Genomic DNA, 24,042 nt, shown 5'->3' with positions numbered 1-24,042 from the left:
TTGTTTTGAATGGAAATAACATATCTTGAGAACAGAATCTGACATGGCAATTAAAGATTAATTCAGTTATGGGTAAAATTGATATTTAGTTGGCATATTTCATTTATTCAGTTATGGGTAAAATTGATATTTAGTTGTCATATTTCATTTACGAAAAATTAAGATGATTTTTATCATTGGCATGCTTGTAGAGAGTATCTTGAACTGCCACATTACAATGAATACAAAGCTTTCTTACTGTTACTCTTCATACAGACCTGTCAACACTCCTGATCTCATCAGGAGTCTCCTGATTTAGGGACATATCTCCTAATCTCCCAATTCAGACCAAAAATCTACTGATCTATCAGACTTTTCTCTCTTGCCAATCGTTAGAAAGTATGATGACGTGTGTGTGTGCGCTTGTGTTGGGGTTGGAGAATCTCCCTCTCTGGCAATTGTCATTGTTGACAGACATGTTCACATGTTGTATGGTCAGATGCAAATTTTATTGGGCATTAGAAACATCATACTGAACTGTTCTTTTTTTTTTTAATGCTAATACTGCATTGTTCCCTGTTAGACACAGTGTAACTGACACTTTTCATTTCAAACAGTTCAGTTTTCAAACTGTACCATTTGATGTAAACATTGTCCTGTCCACATTCAGGGTGCAGTCTAAGAATTTTAGTTCTAGTTGCTTTACCTGTTTTATAGAATTGTAACTGAACCATATCACATGGCTGGTGCTTCAAACTACAGGGAAAATGCACTACAATATTGCTTACAAGAGGTGTACATTTACCTATATTTAAATCCATCTTAGTTCTTCCAAGATCCTCTTTGCCCTCCTGTAAACTAAATTGCAATGATCATTTTGTTGGAATCACTAGCTGTGAGATACATGTAAGTCTGTTACGAGCACACATCACCCACTGTATGCCATAAACAAGAGCTACACCTCAATAATTACTTTTTTATATCGCATACAGTGGGCGACTCATCTTGTGACTAGTACAAAATCTTAACGAGTTCAATTAGGGTCATAACTCTTTCATTGTTACCTGAGAAGACCCAGTTAATTGCTGGTTCTTTGATCGCTGGTAATGATAGATGCATTGAAATGCAGATGTGTTTCAAATAAGATGTAGGATAACTATCCTATAGTAATATATTTATATGCATCATTGTTGTTGACTTTGTTGTTGTTTTTGACTCTGGTATATTTAAGTTACATATTCGGGTGGCATGAGATGATGTGCAGATTGAGAAAAATGGTGTGGTGGGGTGGGGATGGGGGCTTTGTAATTCATACTTTATCTCCTCACTTTTTTTTTTTTTGCTTATTAAATTTTTTATTTAAAAATCATTAAATTTTTATTGTTTTGTGGGGGGTGGGCGGGGTTGTAATCTGGTATCTATTTATTAATATAATATTTAATATTTATTTATTTTATTATAATAATAATAATTATTATTATTATTATTATTATTATTATTATTATTATTATTATTATTATTTTATTTTATTTTATTTTATTTTGTAAAATCATATCTCAGCAGTTCTGATATTTGAGCTTGTATAAGCATGCTAAGTGCGTGCTCATTTGTATTCAAAGTGAATGTTGTCCTTGGAGGACACTGTCACCATGGTGATGCTAGGCCTATGTTTCTACATGCTGTGAGGTCTTTTGAATTTTGAGATTTTTAATAATAATGAGAAAATTTATTGATCAGATTGCTACTATACCCAATGGGTTAAAATTATACGTAAAATGTTTACAACAATTTTATAATAGTAAAATACTGTTTGAATGAAACTAAGTTGAAAGATTGCTACTGAAGGTTTAAAAATACTGCACATGGATTAAAATGGTACATTTTACTATTAAAAACTTTAAATGATCATCAGTAGATATCAGTGCCCCTCTTTTGTTATTCAGAATCCATAATTTGTCAGTTGAGGTCAGTTGTTGCTAATCTGAAAGTGTGTCCAAATGTTTTCATTCTCCATTTTCTGAGGAATTCAAAGTTCCTAGTATGGGTCCTTGGATGATTTATTGTCGCTACCTTATTTGTCACAAACTATTGTTAAGATATCTAGAAATTGTCTTTTTGTTGCAAATCCTGTATTCTGAGGAATTTAAGTTCCAAGTAATTTCTGTTGTTTTCACCCTTAGTCACCTGTAATTTGATAGAATGATAGCTTCTCACGACAACAAACTGTATTATCAGATAACAAAACAATTTGTATCGAGTTGGCATTGAATTCCAACAAAATGATGGTGTGCATAGCCACCCAAGACCAAGAATCATCTCTTCATTACCAAGAAATGAAGTAAGCTTTTGAGGTTTTTAGTTCAGATTGTGGTGTGTTATTGCTTAACCACACTGTGTGACCTCCCAGAATATCGATTTGGAGTATGTAGAGGTAATTTGAATTGCCACAGCTTGTAAAGCTTGTAACCAACCTTATTATCAGTGATAAGGACAGGTATCTTAGAGAAGAAGGTAGATGTAATGTAAACATTCTGATATGTTACATGCAGTTTTAGAATTATGATGATGATGATGATATGTGTGTGTGTGTGTGTGTGTGTGTGTGTGTGTCAGATACAGTATATCAGATAAGTATTTAAAGCTTCTGAAATTTAATTTTTGAAAAAACATACAATTCAGATAATTTTCACTTGATATTTCTCCTTGTTATTTATTGCCTCTATCATGTCAAGGTTTTGGTTCAACAGGTTTATATTTTACATTGTGGCACACAATGTAAAAAAAATTAAAAAAAATTATCAAAGTGCATTCCCATATTTAAAAAGGATCTTGGTGATGTAGACACTTTCATACCTGCCACAGATTTGTTGAGAAAATAAAGATAATGTTTTTTTAGATAAATTTTGGAAAAAAAAGTTTTTGTGGGTATTATGAGATACACCAGTTTGCACAGTGGTATAGGTCAATTTGCTTAAAATTGAACTCAAAACAAATTACAATTCGTTTTCATTAGGTTTTATTTTGGTTAATATTGCCATGACCCCCTTTAAGGATTTTGTTATCTCACCTGTAGTTTCTTAGAAACTGCAATTTAATTGGTCTTTGCATGTTGTGTACTTGCATGTTGCTTGCAGGATTGAGGCAGAAAGTAACTGGATTTTCTCTCATGGAAACATTTTCTATAATCTCTAAAATATGATCCTTTGACTCTTGCCATGGCTATGGACATACATTCCTCACAAAGACAAGGCTCCAATACGGTGATTTTAGTCCAGGGGAATGATCCAGGACCCTCATTTTTTGATTGATTCCTATTTGACCTTAATGATATTTTATGTGGTCCCATCTGACTAGAAATGGTACTCCAATCAGGCTACTGGATAGAGATATTGATAACAACAAGCAGGGAGACATTCATTGTCCATGCAAGCTCGACAATCTATGACATAAGATTATGGCATCGCATTTTTCTACTGATTTTTGCACTGAGCATTTATCCCAAAATTATTCAGTCCAAACTTGCTAATTTGTTTAGATTTATGATTTTAGATCTACCATCTGTATCTGACAAAAAAAGAGCACATCAATGAGTTCAGAAGCAAATATTAGGAGTAAGGTTAGCTATCTTATCTACCTTTAAGGTGAACATGTCAAGTACTGTTAACATTAGTGTGTGTATATAACTCTCACCTTCTTTAGGAATGCCAGGATGTTGTTGTTGTTGTTATTTATGCATCATGATATGTCTCATGCTTGAGGAATCTCACACTTGTGTATCATACCTTTTATTTAAGTTTAGACATGAGACAATACTTATTCACCAGTGATTATTTGATTCCACTGATTGCACTTTCGTGAGAATCCTCCTCAGAGTTGGATTGACTCAGCTAGTGTGATGTGTGAGTCTGAATGCAATCCTGACTGATAGATTGAAGGCTGCTAAATATATAAGTGAAGTCTGTTTTATAAGTTGTCTGGTAGCTTGATCCAGACCTAGTGGTCTGGTCCAGGCCTAGTGTCAGCTACTGTACATACACCAATGCAGGAGATTGCACACCCACCACAGATAATGATTGGGGTTGTTTTAGAGCTCTGCAATCTCAGTAATGTACCTGGGCCCTCAGTGATGTACTTGGGCCATCTTTGTAGTTCAAAGGCTTATTGGTCCCAAGCTTTGATAGTTTGAAGCATTTTTTAATAAGTTTTAACCTGACTTTTGTTGAGGAGATTCAATAGCATGAAAGATCAAAAGTCTAAAGGTTCAATACTATCTGGGTAACGGTTCATTTCTACTGAATGTCCATTGGTCCTAACATAGGTTATCTTGGGTAGCACATAGTGTCGGATGTATTACAATATGCTGGGGTGACTTTCCAGACTGTATTCTTTATGAACAATAGCATTAGAATCAAATATTTGTGCCTCAATACTGGGTTGTAGTTTTTTTTTTTTTTTTTTTTTTTTTTTTTAATTGGTGAGCCCTTGCAACAAAGCAGAAAAGAGAAATAAAAAATAACCCTAGAGACATCAGAAGGGATCTTCTGTAAAACTGAATAGCAAATATGTGCAATATAATATTGATCAGTATTCTTTCAATCAGTTAAGGAAGAATGCATGAACCCTTCTTGCCATGCATGTGTAAACCTGTCAGGGGTTAATGGACCAAAATATTAAGTATTAGATATATATATCAATTTATGTCACAAATTTATAGAAAATAATGCAATTATCAGTTGTTCAAAATTTGCAAAATTTTATGCGAAAAAATGAGGGGCAAGGGAAAAATGAACACTTTATGACATGCATGCGCAATTAATGATACTGGGTCGCAGTGACCTCAGTCTAGGTAGCATAGAAAGAGATCTAGAGCATCTTTAAACACTGTCAACAGCAGATATTGGCACAATTAAAAATAATTATAAACAGAATTAGAAACAGACCTTAATGTTTGATCATATAAACTAGAAAAGCACTCGGTGCAACCTTTGCTAAGACAAATAATTACCTATAAGTAGTCATTAATCTGTTAATCATCACCAAAATCTAATAATATCTTCCTTTGCCCATTTCTTGCCTATCCTAAAAATTTCATCAAAATCTGTACATAATTAATTATTTTGTGCTGATTTAAAACAATGAAAATATCAAATATCAAATAATTACCTATAAGTAACCATTAATCTGTTAATCATCACCAATTTCTAATAATTTCTTCCTTTGCCCATTTTTTGCCTATCCTAAAAATTTCATCAAAATCTGTATATAATAAATTATTTTGTGCTGATTTAAAACAATGAAAATATAAAATATCAGCGTTTATTTTTTCGTTCCAATTTCAGGCCTACCCAACTACCAGACTTGGCACATAAGGATCCTGAATTAATTGGTATACCGGACCACACTACCCGTTGTCAAGGTGTGTGTCAGATCGCATTTCGGAGTATCAGTCAGAACACCGACAGGATGAGCCTGCGGTCGTCTTACAAAATTTGCTCTGGGGTATGACATGCAATCTGACACACACCTTGAAAACGGGTAGTGTGGTCCGAAATACCGGTTAATTCAGGATCCTTATGTGCCGATTCTGGTGGTTGGGTAGGCCTGAATATTTGAGGTGAGATAGCAAACGGTATGGGGCATAACTTCATCCCTGAACAAAATTTTATCACAAAAATTGTAAGAGTTGATCATGATTCTATGGGCTACAATCCTGTGCTATCATTTTGGTTTTTATGTTTTTGTTATGGAGTTATGAGTCCCTAATTACTGATTTTCATTAAACAATGGCATTATTTTATAAATGATGAAGTTCGAACTAAAACTTTTCAGAAAAAACACTGGCAGGGTTTTGGAGTACTAAATGATGTCATTATATTGGCGTTGAAATGGTGATCGTGGGTGCTCAGGTAAAAGAGAAATTTGAGAAACCGATTTTTCAGTTTTTACCCCAAAATAGCAATTATTATGACGTCACTCGTAAGATGACATATGTGTAAATGTTAATTAATTTATTCATTGAACAATAAATATGTATTTATTACCCAAAAGAATCTATGCAAGCCAGTAAATAAGGAGTTTTGGGCGAAGGGTGACAATACCCTTAAAATGCAAGACTTAACCAAGGATGCTTTTAGTTGATGCTGACTGCTATACCATTGTGGTCCCAGATGATAGCAGATGGGAGAAGTAGTTCCTGGTATGAAGTGATGCATTTGATATGGTCCATGGAGATAGTACTTAGTCTCTCTAAGAACACTCACATTGGGTATTGGAGATGAAACATGGTCCAGTTCTGTAGGTCACCTAGTCAAGAACAGACAAAAACAAGCACAATTGGCAGCTTGAGCCATTTTGGCATTTTCTAAGAATTTTTGTAGAATTATATCCCGTAAGTGTCTGGTATTATTCTATATTGATAATGTGTTGAAAAAAAATTACTAGTAAGGTATTTGCCCTCTCTAAACATGCACATATACATACGCACGTATGCGCACGCATGCACACACACACACACCTACACACACACACACACACACAGAGTAATGCCCCCCCCCCCCAAACAGGAAGTAAGTAAATGAGTCCTAGATTGAGCCATTCTGTTATGGTGCTCTTTTGACATCCTGTTTCTCCACATGAAGCAATGTAGTCAATTTTTCACCTGCCTTCTGAAAAGACAGATAGATACATTGGTATGTTTACTACCCATAACTTGTAGAATTTTTCCGTATTGCTATCCAATGGTAAGTGGGCCATGACCCAAAAGACTTGGAATGTTTGTGAAAAATTAAGTCGTCATTCATGAATAGTTAATATAATACTGTATGACATCCTGCAGGTAAAACAATTGTAAAAAGAAAAAAAAATCTTGAGAGACTGAAGAAGTATACATTCTTACAGATTGAGTAAAAAGTTTGTTGGAGGCAGTAAGCCGGAGCATATTAAAAATCTGCGCTGTTTCATTGTCATCTTTATGTAATGTTTGATTAGGAATACCACTTAAACTAGAAGATATAAAGAATTGGATTGAACTCAGTTCGGCTTATTGCATCTTATTTTAGCTTGTGTGTAGTTGTGGGATTTGTGTTGGCTGAAATTAGGCTGTAATTAAAGTGATTCCGGATTTGAAGTCTGCTGGGTATTGGACTGGAGAGACGATGAAGACCTGGTGACGTCAAGTACACTCAAGAGGTATTTGTGTGTAAAAAGCTTTAGGAAATGGGTGGTTTGCGCCCATCTGATTTTTGCTATTTTTGAATTTCTACGGGAAAGTGGGTATCTTTTCAGGCATTGACGCAGAAAAAGGAAGTGGATGTATTTCACTAATGCCTATACGTCAGGATATTTGATTTTGTTGTCTTACAGCCAGGAACAGGCATTATTTGTTTGCTCTTATTGATTATCCAGGCCAATTATGCCAATTCTTTGAGCAAGGGACAAGAAAAAGGATAGCTGGAACTGCAGAGAATGGTGATCTTCCTCCACCATCCATTATAAATAGAATAGCTTGTGAGCATTTTCCGCCTTCGTACTTTGGAGATGATTTATTGAAAGTTCTTAGTTGTTACAAAAGACAGCTTGGTCGACGGTCTGCTGCATCATTCAGTTACTAATGAGAACAATAAATTTGTCAGGTAATATTGAAACTTGAAAGACTTGATGAAGTGGTTTGTCCCTGATTTCTCTGATCAGTCTTAACCACCATATATTGTGGGCCAGACAACTTGTGATTGAATGAGAAAAGAAAGAATAAAAATCTATGAATATGTAGAGCTAGTCAAATATGTAGAAATTACCTAAAATGCTGCTCTTATTTCTGTAGATACCATGGAAGCAAATAACATTTATCGTGGTTATTTGTATCTTGCACGCTTCCTAAGAATTTAATTGTAAATATATACTAGTAAAAAGCTGATAACCTTTTGATTTGAAATCGAAGAAAAATATGTACAATGAAGTGTGTCAACATTCTTCAGTTAATTATGATGCATGAAAAAAGTCACTGACATTATCTTCACCATTAAATTGTGATCTTTTAGTAAGGAAACCCACAATCTAGACAAGAGTTCAATAGGTTGTATGCATAATTACACAATAGCTGCACTTGTCTGGTAAGCATGAGAGATGGGCATTGATAATTTGTTTTTAAAAGGCTTTTTCAGGGAAGGATCATGTGTGATTAAATTTTTCTATAATCCCAGTGGAGGAGTGATGGACTGGATAACTGTGATTTAATTTCAAGACTGATTACTGGCAGGAAAAGAGGATGTTAGTGGGCATGAAGATGTACAGGCCCAGGAAATGGGCAGTGATACTTTATAAAATTGGATACATTTTTTATTTGAATTAAATATCCAGATATGGGATAATGACACAAAATCGGAGAATTTTTCTTTTTTTTTCTTTTCCTCCTTTATTCGCTGCATCCTATAAAGGAAGGTAATTTTTAGAGTAGAAACTCAGCTTGGGACTGTTGGCAAGATGGGGACTATTAAGCTTTAAAGTACCTCAAGGTCAAAGCCAAATGCTTCCACCCACATCCAGCCTACAACTTGGAAACCATTTCCGTGAATAAACTCCATGCAGTCTTAATTTAGCTGCCTGTAAATGCCTCTGAAGAAGAGTTATGGCATGGAGTGATTTGAGTGGAAATATTCCGGAAGAGTGCTGGGGCTAGTTTCACATAAGAATTTTAGCCCAAAAATTGGTCAAAACTTTAAGATAACAATTTGTTCTATTTCAGTTCAATATTAATCTTATGTTAGTCTACTTGAATGAAGTAAGAAAATGGTCTGGAACATTAACCATGTCTTCCTTGTTATTAAGCAGAAGCAATAGTTAATTTAATCAGACTTCTACTGATTCATTTTGGGTCAAAGTAGACGTAATTTTTTGTCCTAAAGGTTAAGTCTTTCAGGTTAAAGTTCTTATCATGTCCCTGGAGGGATTTTAAGGTTGCTTTGATAAGGGATAATGTAATAATGGAATTTTACAAGTGATTTCATTTAGAGATACAAATGTAGTTGCTCACATATTGTACATGGAAATGATATTGTCGTATTGTGATATTGTTCATAACAGTCTTTATTGAACTTTGAAGTAAGACATTTTCAGAAAAAATGTTAATCCTGTTAACTCAAAATTATATAAAAACTGTTGAAAATTAGGTAACCCTGGTTTGATTGAATGTTTTACAAATGGATTATTTTCTTCAGATTGTCTCATGTTGTAACTTCAGACAAAATTTGTCTGGTGAAATATCATCATCTAGTAAAAGATTATTGTATAAGTACTTAATGAATAATTTTGCAATACAATATCTTTGTATTATGATATCTTACCCAAGCCAGTAACCCCCCCCCCAAAAAAAAAAAAAAAAATGTGGATTGTATTTCAAAATGAAGACTTTTGTCCCACAAAGTACCAGTAGAACAAGGGAGGTACTCATAAAAACACTAAAACACAAAACAAAATTTTAAACTTTGTATCCTGCATGATAAAGTTCAATTAGATTTTATCCTTTTTATTACATTTAAGCAGATTAAATAAATGAAATGTCACATATCCAAATAAGGATGAGATCTTTGTCATTGGGCACAATCAGAACAAGTTGATTCGCAGACTAACAAATCCACAGATCAAATATGGCCGACTTGCTTGTAAGCCTGCCGTGTAATCCCTTAACAGACTCTGAATAGATTCCCTGTGGGGATTACGCGGTAAGCTTTCAAGTGGGTTGGCCATATTTAATCCACATACCTGGGGTATCTTTTAGTCCGCGACTCAACTTTGGTTGTGAATGCTGCCATTGCCAATGAAAGAGTTACACAGTACCAAACAATCTTAGCCCTCAACAGCATTCTTTCAGGTGGAAGTCATACGGCCTCAGATGAACTTAAAATAAGAAATAGTGACCAACATCTGGCCTTTAACCTTTTCTTAAGGGTCAGATTTGCAAATTGATTGATTGTAAGTGGTCAGTTAAAGGTACACTCCATGAAATTTACCTGCCAAAATGGATTTTCTCAGGATAATAAGCAATTTTCTTGTACTCAGAAATCATTTATCTATCTCTTTCTGCACTTGGATTCAACCTTTGCTAAAATTTAAAAAGGTTGATTTTAGCTTAAAATGAGTGGCTAGTCATTATAACAGTGGCTATTTTCCAGTAAGCTCCAACAGAAATATCAACATCAGGTATGTTCCAGAAAAATTTTTTTCAGGGGTTAAATCATTTTTAAGGTGTATGCAATGTTTTAAGAAGCTGTGGATGGCAAAAATAAGCATTTTGGATATTTTCAAACCCATGGAGTGTACTTTTAAGTATAACAAAAAAACTCTTATTATATTACCACTCTTCATTATCAAAAGGCAATCTCTGTACTCACACTAAGGTGAACAGCCACAATTGCTGCCTATATTTTTTATACATTAGCACATATATTTGATATCACATAGTATAAATAAAAGTGCTGATGCATGATTTTTCATGCTATCAGTTGCAGTGAACAGTTGGGATACAGTAGGGCAATAGTCCACCTTCATCAATGAAATTTAGCAATGTTAATGTGGTTTGCTGCTGGGCTGGTAACTTCTGATTATAACTCACAAGCAATTATTTATGTTAAAAACTATAGATAGTATTGTTTTTACCTGTGTTAATGTGCCTTACTGTCATAACATTGGTATGTGGTGAAATATTCATATAAGTCTTTATGTACAATACACATTGTTAAATGAAGCACAGGATTATCCTCAGGAGAACAATTATACCTGGGACTGGCTTTCTTGCTGAATCTGCTCAAAAGGCAGAATTACATGTATAAATGTTTCAGTCCGAGATTGATTGGCATATTTTGATGTGAAGCACTTGATTAATCTTTTATTGAAACACAACATGGCTCTACCTGATACCAGTCTCTCGTGTCAGGTTAGTAAGTATAATTATATTTTTAGTACTTTAATCAGGCTTTAAGAGTTAGGTTATGTTCTGCCCTTCATCACAGCTAGTTCATCAAGGCCTGTAATGGATTACAGAGACCTGAATAACAATTTGGAGAGGACTCATTCATGGTAAATACACCTATAAATCTGGTGATTACCGAGAAAACAGGTTTATATTAGTGGAAATGGCTGTACTTGTTGAACCAGTTACCTGCCACAAGATCCAGTCTTTTTCTGGCCACAGAAGTTCTTTTAATTAAATGAGATTGATTTTTCAAGCAAATAACAATAACAATAGTATTTATTGTAGGGGAGGAAGTAAACAATGCACAAATCACAATGTATAAAGAAACCAAGTGATTCATCATTTGCACAAGGAACCAGGATGTTGTGGATATATATAATTGCCTGTTAATGCAGTTGTTTCTATCACTGGTCACAAGAGGCAGTGAAATGAAGCAGCGGCAGAAAAAATACTTGAGCAAAAATGTATAAATTTTAGTTAAAGACAACAAATTTTTATATCTCTCACATACTGGTTAAGAGAGAGTTTTTAAAGTGCATTATCATAGTTGGAACACATATTAAAAGGTCTTCCAACTAATATGTATGTGGTTATATGTGCCCTGAGGTGAGATCGATTCAGCTTGAGGAAGACGTTAGTTATAAGGTCATACAGACTGCTACCTCAGTACTGAGGTCAGGTTAATGCATTCTGCCTGCCCAGAGTAAGCCTGCTGTGGCTTTCAGTTAACAGGGTGCATTTACACAGGTAAAATTTGGCATGGTTCTGAGGCCTTCTGTAGCATTGTGCATTATGTATGTGTGTGTTCAGACAGGTAGAGTGAGGCTGTTTATTGATTAATATTGTGCATAAACCATACTTTCTTTTTAACTTCATTAGTTAATTGTAGTAAATTGATAGTTCTCAGGCCAGCAATAGGCCACCTATGCCAGATATACACAGTTGCCCCATTCTGACATAATCTTTGCTGTAGTCATACCACAGAGCACAAGTGTTAAGGTCTCACTCTAAATGCTAATATTAGTACTACTGATTTTTGCCAAATGTGTGGGCATATTTATTTATGGCTTGACTATGATAATGTATTTTTAACTGAATTGCAAGTTTATTTTTACATCATAATGACTTAATAGGAATACAATAACCACAACTGATTTATTTTTATTTTCAGATCTTATAATCAAAATAAGTTGCCTAACAAGTTATTATAAAGTCCTAGCAAGCATTTGATCAGTTGGTAAGTTTCAATTTGTGTTGTCTTTAAAACTTGTTGCATTTATTTACATATTTATTTTTCTTTATGTATTACTGTCATATTTCATATTACATGTATGCTATAGACATTCAAGAGTAAGAACTATCATTTCTTGCTTGCCTTGAACCATCTATAAAACTGCTTTCCAAGTAGTATGATCAATTCCAATTTTAGGTATGACCCCATGTTAGGTACCTACAGGAATATGCTGTCCATCTCCCTGAGCTGTGTAGATTGTTCTGTGTGTGTCCACCTGTGAGTGGGTGTAAATAGCTGTATAGATAGTTCCAACATGCAATACTGGCTCTCAGCTTAGTCATGGCTCCTTAGCAACCAATGTAAACTAAATCCATAATGGCAGCTTCATTGAGGGAGTAAAGGCAATACAATTGCTGTCATCTAAAGGCAATGCAATTGCTGTCATCAGCTGACCACCGATGGCTGTCTAGACTTGGGATCTGACCAGAAGCCAGGAAGCAGCACTGTTCCCATGCGGTCGCAAACTTTCTCAGTTAGTATTGTAATGTGATTACTGTTGTGCCATTGTTCAATTACTTCCACTTGATAAACATATTTTTCTTATTTATTTTTAATCAAATAGGACAAGGAAGAAGATATTTGTAGAAGATTGAGTTCTGTTAATCATACTGAGTTACCATGAACTTCAGATTCTTGTAGGCTGTCCCGTCAACTGAATGGAACAAGTTTGTGTCTGTGTAAGCTTTAGCCTACTGCAACCTTCATTCTTCTACTGATAGATTTCTGTGTGAATGGTTTAAAAGTGTGGGAAACAATAGGATTGTTGAAGTTGGAAGGCAAAAAAATCAATAGATGGACACCCATTAGGTTGGGTCAAAGTCAGAAGCTGTGTCTAAAAAGAAATGCATGACTAGTTCAAGTCAGTCTTTTTTCAGAATTTATCATGCTGTGTAATTTGTATTAATTTTCAGCATCCTTATAATATTTCATTCTTGAAAGTTTTACTTGTTGTATATCTAATAGTGACATAGACTTACAGGCAGATCAAAAATTAAAGGTTTGAATTTAAGATATTTCAAACAGACAAAGAATCCATTAAAATTCAACAATATTTCAATTTACGTACTACATGATTTTGCCTCTTACATATAAAACATTAGAATCAACAGATTGGAATCAATAGCTTTTGCATTATGTATGATGACTTGGAATAAGTGACTGTCTTTAATACACTAACAAGCTGCTTCAAGTCTTTTAGTCTCTTTATCATCCATGCCCTGACCAGGGATATGTTCCTTTTATTTTGCCTTCAGCAACCCTCTACCATAGTACCCTTTATGTTCCAGACAGGCCCTTAACTGGACTGATCCACTTGATTACAATCCAGTGTTTATAAAGCTGGTTATCCCTTTGTATGATTCAAACACAACTTGTCTATGCAGTTCTTATTTTACCTTTTAGCATGTTGCCCCCATTGTGATTGAGAAAGTACCTATCAGTTGGATAGAGGCATTTGGCATTCTTCAAGAAGGTATTATCCAAGAAAAGCTCACAGCATTCTTGATTTTGGCATTGCATGTACAGATAGTGCTTTTAGGTATTGAGTGCAGCAAGGATATTATAAAACCCAAAACATTTAAAACACAGAGGCCATACCTCGCAGTCCTATTGTGCTGTGTTGGATTTCATTGAATTGTTTTAAGATAACTTCTGAGAATTTTAAATGTTTACTTCACTGGTTTTCTTTATTTTTATCAAAGTATGTACAAGTGGGAGTGAAGGAAAGTGTGCAAATTAACGTGACTTGTGGGAGGCAGAGAGAGAACTGCTTGACAGACTTTTCTTGTCATGCAATGGGTCAAATTTGTAAAAGTCTCAAGTCTCATTTAGAAACATAAAAGAATGAGAAGGTGGGGGAGGGGCAGGAAGAGTCACATGTTAAAGCCACTGAAACATGAAAGTAAAAACATGACAGCACCACAGCTTTCTCATCTGGGCTATCAACAATAGAGCAAATGTAATAATCAGATATCTGTAGCAGATGGTAGAATAGATGGATGCTAAGGATAGGATTTTTAAAGTAAAGTATTTAAGTGTGTGCTTACCATTAAAGTAAAGGTGAAATACAAGATTGTGAAGGAAGAAAAGACAAAGAAAAAGAGGAAGAGGAATAAAGAAGAAACATCCCAAGGTCACACTTACAAGGCCTGACGATGCGATTTGACAACATTTTGTTCCTTAAACCACCAACAGACAAAATTTCTCTAAACTTAGGGGCAAAAATTTAGGATAAATTTATTTGTCCTATTAGAAAATTACCAGTGGTGAGAAGCATTAACTGTTTCTTTCTTTTTATAATGTGGGTGCAGTACTTTCAGACCAGCTTTCAATGCTCTGAACTCTTATAGTGCCCTAAGTCACTTTCTTGGTCATTTGCCCATTCACTTGGTCATGTGCCTGGAAAATTCCCCATTCACCTGATCACTTATTTCGAATTATCCCCATCTGTGCCTCACAGAAATTGTATTTTAACACAACTTTGAAAAGAAACAAAAACACATTTTGGAACTTAAAAGAAAAAACACCTTTTGGTTTCAAATTTATTATTTATTCAGAATCTATGAGGAATATTTCTTTCTGTGTATGTCTTCTTGTTGTTTGATTATTTATGTGTCATCAGCGATAAAGTTGGCTGTCTTTCTATACTGATACTCTGCCACATTATAAAGACAGTTATAAATTTACTGTTCAGTGTAAATTCTTTTTTTTCTTTTTAAGACATGAATGTAGGCTGTTTATACCTGTTTTCGATAAGTAAAGAATCCTTATCACAGTTATGATGAGTGTAGGCTGTTAATAAGCTCTATTATATATAGCCAGCCTCTCATGAATTCCATTTTATGGGATTAGGACATGACCATAATCTGTTTCAAGAGAAACTTAGTACATATACAATATATGATAAAGGCATCCTAAATATACTTTAAGGATTTTGTCACCCTTTGCCTAAAACTCATTTACTGCCTTACATACATTCTTTTGGTAATAGATAAATCTTCAGTGTTCATTGACTAAATTAATTAACATTTACACATGTCATCTTTTGGTTGATGTCACAATTGCAATTTTGGGATAAAAACTGAAAAATCGGTTTCTCAAATTTCTTCTTTACTTGAGCATCCTCGATCACTGTTTCAACTCTGATTTAATGACACCCTCTAGCACTCCAAAACCCTGACAGTGATTTTTCTTAGAAGATTTTATCATTGTTAAAGCAAAATAATGCCTTTGTTTAATAAAAATCTGTAATTAGGGGCTCATAACTCAATAACAAAAACATGTAAACCAAAATGATGGCACGGGACTGTAGCCCATAGAATCGTGGTCAACTCTGCCAATTTTCGTAATAAAATCTTGTTTAGGGATGAAGTTACGTCCCATACTTATTGCTGTCTCTAATAGTATTTAAATAGCATTAGATTAAATTAATGATTAAAAATTGCAATGAGAAATATAAATGCAGATATTTTATATTTTCTAGGGTTATTTTATTGTTTAAAATCAGCACAAAGATAGACGCATCATTGAATAATTGGATACAGAAAATGGGTATTGGTATCTGGATGATAATAAAGGGTTACAGCATCCTTAAAATCCTACTTAAGGAAGATTGGTGTGTAAGAATTTTTTCCTTATCCACTAAGAATATACAGAAATAAACTGTCAAGTTATGAGATGTCTTGCAAACATATCAATGAGTTAGCTAACTTGAGCTGATAATGAAACAGCAGCAATTTTGAGGTGAAGACTGTATTTATATCGATTTCAAACAGATCCCTCACCCCTGAATGGCTATCAACACCATTTGAACTACTATTTAATCACAGCAATAAGTACTACAATCCACTGCTAGCATTTTTTAAAGGCTAACTTTTGATTTTATCAGTAAAGAGGCCAAATAATCTCTTGATTTTATTGGACATTGTAATTAGGGGCTCATATCTCCTAAACAAGAATGTTTAACCCAATTCTGGCGCCAGATTGTATTTCACAAGCAAGTTGTCAACCATACCAATTTTCATGATAATATCTTACTTAAATACTTAGGTACAGAGTTACTTAAGAAACCAATCACTATATCTCAAACCAACTTCCAAACCAGTGAAATTGATGATTAACTCTTGGAATTCCTAGGTGCAGAAGCAAGGGGGTGTCTAAAAAAAAAAAAACAAACTAAAACTAAAAGAGAATTTCTGATTTGAAAGTTTATTTTTATTATGCTAAGATTAGGATAAGTATTTCAAATAAAAGGCAGAGGAAGCTATTTTGCCAAATGTAGGCCTTTTTAATGTATTGATCCTCCTTTATTTCAAAATTATGACCCACAGTAGCAAGATGTCTATTGAAAAATATAATTACATATTTTTTAATGCAAATAATATGCTGTGAACCATTTAAGAACAATTTGAGATTGTGTTTTCTGATCCTTTTGTCTACATAATACCTTAAAGTTGATATTAATATGTTTTTTAGTTGCCGAGCTAACCTGAAACTGAAAAATGGTTTTATTTTTTACCACAAAAGCACTGCTATTATTGCATTTGATCATAAAACTGAATCTAAGTATTATTGTATCAATCACTTTTGTGATGTAATCCAAAGAGCACACATCTGAGTCTCAACATGTAATCCTTAAATAGTACTTCTTCAGGGTTCAACTTTACTGTCAAAGTTTCTGGTATATAATGATCAAAATATGTTCTGCTTCTGTTATCAGATAGTTCCAGACATATTGCTTTACTGTCTTAGTTTCAACATGAGCCAAAGGGAAGGAGGGTATTTTGAAATAAGATCAGAGGTTTACAGGGTTTACAGCCTCTGAACAAAAATTATCTCATAAGTGGAATTAATTGCAAGATGTCCTAGAACCATAATGTTAACTAAGGTACTCTCTTTTCTACTAAATTGGTGAAAAAGTAAGTTCTACAATCCAGTCCCAGCAATTATTATTATGTTTATTAGTTCCCTTAAACTTCCTGCCCAATACCTATTTAAATCAAGTGTGGGAAGAAAGCATGTTTTTGAACGTGCACTGTTGTGGGAGGGGGATGTCTGAGACGTACTTTGCGTGCAGATTAAAATTATAACTAATCAGTTTTTTTTTCTTTTTTTGCGTGGGATGGGTGCATGTAGGAAGTGGGAGGTGACAGGGAAAAAAGGCCATGAAGCACACATTGAGATTTTTTAAAACTTATAGAGCAATTGAACTGGCAAATTCCAAGGCCATTTCAACACAGTGTGGTATTGCGGTCTACATGCAATGTATCAATGTTGAATAACCTTATTGCAGTCATGTTCTGAGTGGGTTTAAGTGTTTAGGGGATGAATTTTAGAAATAATAGTTTTTTTAGGCAGTTGTTATTGATATACTATGTTTGTGAGTGTGATGATGACGCAGTAAGGTCATTTGGAAAGCTAAAGCTTATTTCTGTCATATGCATTGGTCTTTGATGATCATGTGTAGCTTACAGGTATATTCATTGCACTGGAAAATTTTAGTTTCCTTTAAAAAAAAGCTTAAGAAAAAGTAACACTATTGATCCATGAAAATTGTAGATAAAAAATAGATAAAATGAAAAGTTTATCTTTCGACATTAACGCTATGAATGACACTGATAGCTGCTATATAAAAAATCAAAGTAATTAAATTAAATCCCTGCATGTAGGAAGTGTGAAATTGTGTGAAGTAGGAAATTTATGAGGATTTGTGAGATTTTGCAAATTTTCTGGCTAATTCGACACGCTCTACGATTCAGTTACGATACAGGTGCAATAGTGTTACAAATATTCGTGGAATTCAGCTGGAATAACGCACGAATATTGTCAAAAAATTCACTACAATTTTTTTGGAATCGGGAGTTTGTGGCCAAAATTTTTAACAGCTCAAAATTTTTGCCACGAATTCCCGATTGATCAAGAATTGCAAGAACTGACTACGAATATATACGAATCTGTTAAGAACTTCACGAACTGATTACAATTCAACCACAAATCCTGAAATTTGTCAATTCCTGGCGATTCATGGGATTCGTGGTCTGTGTGAAATAGGGGCATTAGAAATGAACAAGAAGATGAGCATCATTTAAAATGGAGTTGTTATAAATGTAAACAAGAAAGAGCTGGACAGTTCTTTAGTGTCAAAAATAACTTTTCTCAATTTCAGCAATGTAACAAAGAGGAAAAATTCATAAGATGCTTGCTTCCAAAAATGCTTCCAAAAAAAGTAGATATCCCCAAGTGTGTTTTAAGATCTAACAAATGACTCTCACTATTTTGAATGTATGTGTGTGTGTGTGTTGTTTTCTTTGAACCCTCCTATGCTTTATGGTAAAATTTTCCTAACATTAAAGAACCCCCCAAACTTGACCCTTTCCATATGACAGAGGTCAGTATTTTATGGATATATATGTATATGTAACTTTTAACTTTTACATGTAATTATTTTTCCCTGTAATTGTACATTTACATGAGATTAGTTTTCTGCGAAAGGAAAGGTCAGGATAGATCATTCTGAGAATATCATGACTAACTATATATGTAAGATATATAATCTTGGTTATAAAACGAGTAAAACTACCAGTAGAACATGTGGATATGTTCAGTGGAGTCGAAGTGTTCAGTTAGTGCCATTCCATGTTTTTTCTACCAGGTGGTGAATACATGCCTCAGCTGTGTCTGTACCTAAAACTTTTTAAATGAGGAATCTTTTTTTTTTTTTTCTTGGCATTTTCTGCATAAGTTGCCATCAGATCCAGTTGTAAGGTCACCTAGTCCTTTCTTCCTACTTTTTGCTTTACAACCCAAAATCATATCTGCTAAGTTTTCCTTTATGATGAAAACTTTTACATTCAAATTTTGGTAAAGATTGTGCATTGCCTGAAGTAAAATATTGTAGCCATACAGACATGACAGACATGTTGAAATGACATAGTTGCCAATCAACAGGCATCCTTGGAATGGCACAAAATTACTGATAGGTACAATAATGTAGAAAAGTATGAAGAAGAAAGGTAGATAGGTAAACTATTTTACGGGCATTCTTATTTGATGTACCCAAATAAACATGATAATGAATAATATCTGAAAAAAAGTTTATGCTGTTTTTAAAGCAGGAATGTGCACCAGGTTTATTTATTTATTTATTTATTTATTTATTTATTTATATATGAGTTTAAAAGTTTCAAAGGCAAAAGCTGGACCACTCATGTGTTTCATCTTTGCAACAATTCTCCATCTTTTACAAGTGCTGCAATAACTTATGAATATATTGTTCTGTTTCAGAGAGACTGAAGATTTATATCATTTTTTCAGTCATCTAAGCTTTTTTACACAGCAGGAAAACAGTTCTTTCAAGTTCAGATGACAGTCCTTGAACTTTTTTATTCTTTCAGACTCCAGTTTGCTTGAAGAGGTGGAACGGTTTTGTTCACTATGGCTGTCCATCTGAAGATCCCAGTGAGGATTCGGCTGAAATGTTCCAGTAGACTCTCGGAAATGGAATTTGCTGTAAGTTTTGTGATATCTTGAAGTTGTCAGTAAGCTAAGAAGGGTATGACATCACTTTATGTAGATAAGTTTAAGAATAGAACAACATCAAGCTGTCCTGTTGATTTTTTAACATGGGGAGGATGTCCCAGCTGCTTGGTATGATGTCATTTATGCATTTATGTTTGTATATGTATATCAATAGGACAACATACATGGCTTCAATACTTTAAACTGAAGACAAACTAAATGATCCCATGCTGGGGACACTTGGAGCAACACAAATGGTAGTCAAGTGATACTATCACAGTTGGCTGAAAAAGGCCCTCCCTGAAGAATTCTCTATTGTGTTTCTGGCTATCTTGCCCATAAACTAGGCTAGTTATTATGTTTTAGAGTGAAGTTTCCAATATATTCTTTTGGTTCCTTACTTCCTGTGCATCCCTTTGAAGTTTGAAGGATTTTTTTGTTTTGCTTTGGCTTTGGATTTTTCTCTTTTTTTTTTTTTTTCATTTTTGAAATAGTAATATTTTTTAAATTTTATCCAATTGAAGAAAAAAAAATTATGGAGAAAAATACTGTTAATTCTTTGAAGATGACATTATATTATAAAGATTTTTTGTTGTCATTAATGTATATAAATAAATATTTATACATGTTGAATAGATAAAAAAAAAACAGACTGAAATTTAAACTCAAAACTCTTTTGTTTGATTCCATACATTTCATTTTGTGATACCTCATGGTATTTTCTCTGGTACCTTAAGATTTTGACCCAATAGCTCTTATACAACTCTTGTGGCATTCACTTTAAAATCACAATATTGCAATGAAGGTTTTTAATTTGTAGTTTTAATTTGTAATCTCTAAGAAGAGATGATTTATCTGTTTTGTCTACTTAATACACAACACTGCACTTTAAACTAAATTAATAACAAGATAGAAACACCTTGTTCGATGTGAAAACAACATAGAGGTAGAGCCATTTATTTATTACTAAGTACATTGCTAGCACTTTCCCCCTTATTATTAGTTTTTATTACATCCATAGCAGATCTGATAAACAGGATATCTTAGTCATCATCTGCTGCTCTTTCCCTGCTCATCTTGAGCACCATTTTCTTAAAGAACCCCTTTAACCCCCCCCCCAAATAAATAAATGAATAAATAATAAATAAATAAATTGCAATTTCAGTTCTGAGGTCAAAATTCTTGGTATGTTAAAAAAAAAACATTTCTAAACATATCATTTACTGAAGTGATAATGTCCACGTTAGAAAATTGTATCTTTCTTAGATAAATCTTAATTGTTTGTGGCCTTCAAAATGTTCTAGGAAGTTACCTGGAAAAAAAATTACTGCCCCTCCCTCCCCTTTACAAATAGGTTTTTGTTATCTTTTCACTATATAATTTTTATACCATATTGGAATAAATAAATTATTCATAATTAATAAGTAATTAATAATTAAAATTATGTGTTTTTGTCTTATTTTAATGATATTGGAATGCTGATTCAAGAACCTTATTCAAACTAGAAATTGCATATAAAATATGTGCAAAGAAATAGCAAATGTGCACAAATAACATGATGGCTTTCTTTATTTATAATTAATTGTAATGCCAGGGAGAGTTCTATTTCTTTCATTGCAATAATAAATGACTAAGGTCATTGAACTACCTGTTTTCCTGGAATCTTGGTTGCAATCTGATATACAAGAAATTTGTTTGATAACAAGAAAGAAAAATTGTAGACCTTTCTCACTGTTTATTAGATTGGTTGAAAGTCTTAGTGTACTTTTTTACAAGTAGATATGATTTTGTACGAGAAGAAGTTAGTGGGAACAAAAATGTGCAAAAGTGTTTTGATTTATACTGGTTAAAAAAAGAAAGATAATTATATATTACCCCAGATGCTCAACAGCAACATTAAAAAAATTGCCTAAATCCAATTTATGTTCACAATTTTCTTGGAATGTTTTCCTGACATTTTGTTAAATTCTTTGAACTAAAGAATTGCCCTTTCATTTGAATTAAAATAGTAGTTTGTTGAGAAATATTGTAGGTGTGAACAGGTAAGAGAAGGAGGAGACCATGGAAAGTCATTTACTAACTAATTAGTTCATGGAAATAAAGAATCATTGAAATTAAATGTTACCCAGTTATCCAAACAATTTAGCAAAATAGAGGTTCATTTTCAGAGAAAGAGGCATACAGGAGAAGTAATTACACAAAAAAGTATGTCAAATCATACCTCTTTTTTCCCAAGAATTCCAGGGAAGAATTAGTGGAAATGTGTGAAATTTAACAGTACTGCACTACATGAGTGACAATGATCCTTTCTGATTTGCTTTCTACTTTGATCCAATTGAGGGGTGTTGTGCCATGGTTGCCATGGAGTGGGTTTATATGTTGCTAGTGCCTTGTTCTGGGAAAATATAGTGGGAAGCAAGTATAAGATGTGCCGAGGGCCCTCTCACCATACATAAACACATGCACAGTCAGGTAGGATAAGATGCAGTGCAGGGTTACCTGTGCATTTTGAAATGCTGAAAATACCCGTTGTTAATAAGCATGTTATTGGCAGTGGACAACTATCATGGTAGTCAAAGTAAAACTGTTTAGAATACTTGTTGATGAGGATAAGCGCTAATGGTGAGAGAGATTAGAAAGTGTGCATCACACTTGTCCTCTCAGAGGATGTGGATTCTGCTGCTTTCTATTTTGTATAGCTTGAAAAAACGAGGCCCATTAATGATGTTTTTTAATATATTGTTATTGATATTTTGTTTTGAATTTCAGGTGAATATCCTTGTTGGTGCTAGGAACATGGGATTCACAGATTGCATATCCATGGTGAGTAGCCGGCAGTGCTAGTATTGTTTCAGTGTGAAGCAGATGGGTTAGTTAATTAAGTATAATTAATCAGTGCAGATGGCATAAAATAAGATGAATTGGTTTTATGTGACTTGTCTCTTTACTGAATTGTAAAATAATCTGTTGGCCTATGCTCACGCAGATATGTCAGTTTTTTAAAATTGTTTTGTTTGGAAAATTGACACTATCAGTAATTATTTGCCAATTTATCATTATGGTCAAATTAAAAATATTTATAATTGAATATTCTTGTAAATTTTTGAAAGGAAAATTGTAGTTTATAATTGACCCAGCATACCAAATTTTGCATTTCGTGTTCGCTATTTACCATTTGGATGTGATGTGATAATATTCTAAAACGGTAAAGTAATGGCAGAGTAGGTTCTCAGGATGGTTCAATGTGGTAAAAGGAAAGGGAGAAGTGTGTGTATTGGGGAGAAAAATTAGATATGTGGTATTTAATTTGCTGGTTTTTATTGTGGGAAAGAGGTTTTCCTCTTTATTAACTTAATATTTATTTATTTGTATTTTTTGTGTTAGTTGTTTTATTTCCAAGTGATAATTGTAAGACCACTACATTTACACATTCCTGAACAATCTACTGGTCTGCACAAGATTTTATTGGCTGCAAACATCAGACCAGTGGCTAATGTTGCAGAATGCATCATGTGTGCAAATGCATGCATCTTGTGTGTTTGCACGTGTAACCAGTTGAGCATAGGTATTTAAAAAATTATTGTATCAGATATAGTTTTAGTGCCCCGCAGTGTGGTAGCATGTATTTATAAAGCATAGCATGGTGCATATAAACCAATTGATATGAGAGTTTGTGGTATAAGCATTTGATGTTTGCGTGTATTTGTTAAATACAGTCATTGGATAGAAAGGATGAATATGTTGATACAGTATTGACCTTAAATACAAGGGTTGGAAGTTGTTTTATTGTTCAGTCAGTAGCATTATATATGGTAACAAAGTAGAGTCCTTTTTTTTTTATTATTTATTATTATAGTTTTTTTTGTAAAAACTAATATAATGTTTTTCTGTGTTATACTTGAGGAAAAAAAACAGGTTCTTTTCCAAAATCAACTTGATTGAATTATTATGTTAAATATTATTGATTTTTTTCATGTATTTTGGTGACATTTTGCACTCATGTGCCAAACCATATTTTTGTTTTATTTCAAATTTGCTAAGTGGCTTTGTTTGGTATTAATTTGGAGTTATTGTATTACCAGCGTAGGTGCTGGGGGTACCCATCTCCTCTGCCAGCTCCACTGCCATGTCACCATTACCGCTTCTCCTCCTAGACTACAAGGGCCTGTGTACCATCCCTTAGATTTAGGTCACACATAAGATTAAACCCAATCAACATAAATTTTTTGGCTCTGTCAGTGTGCTGGTCTTGGTGTAGCACTCATTGCAATGCAAAATTTGCAAAATT

The 24,042-nt window shown here is 33.7% G+C and overlaps 1 protein-coding gene across 9 annotated transcripts in view; it reads left to right on the top strand.

Annotated features, from left to right (window-relative positions):
- LOC106159969 (uncharacterized) overlaps positions 1-24,042 on the top strand; it is a 39,471-nt gene that overhangs the window by 7,663 nt on the left and 7,766 nt on the right. For 2 of the 9 annotated variants that reach the window (XM_087004484.1, XM_087004487.1), the window contains 3 exons: positions 12,117-12,182; positions 19,631-19,745; positions 22,524-22,577. The gene's annotated coding sequence lies outside the window, so the exon portion shown is untranslated. Of the gene's footprint in view, positions 1-6,580; positions 7,611-10,416; positions 11,693-12,116; positions 12,183-12,374; positions 12,778-12,801; positions 12,917-13,640; positions 15,604-19,630; positions 19,746-20,909; positions 22,227-22,523; positions 22,578-24,042 lie in introns of those variants that run through there. The other 7 variants (XM_087004485.1, XM_087004488.1, XM_013536455.3 and 4 more) reach the window with 7 other exon arrangements.

This window comes from Lingula anatina, chromosome 2 (assembly GCF_051362555.1).
Source record: "Lingula anatina isolate TDL-2025a chromosome 2, LinAna3.0, whole genome shotgun sequence".
Lineage (NCBI taxonomy): Eukaryota > Metazoa > Brachiopoda > Lingulata > Lingulida > Lingulidae > Lingula > Lingula anatina.
The sequence above is the reverse complement of the archived record's forward strand: the minus strand, read 5'-3'. Positions and strand labels throughout refer to the sequence as shown.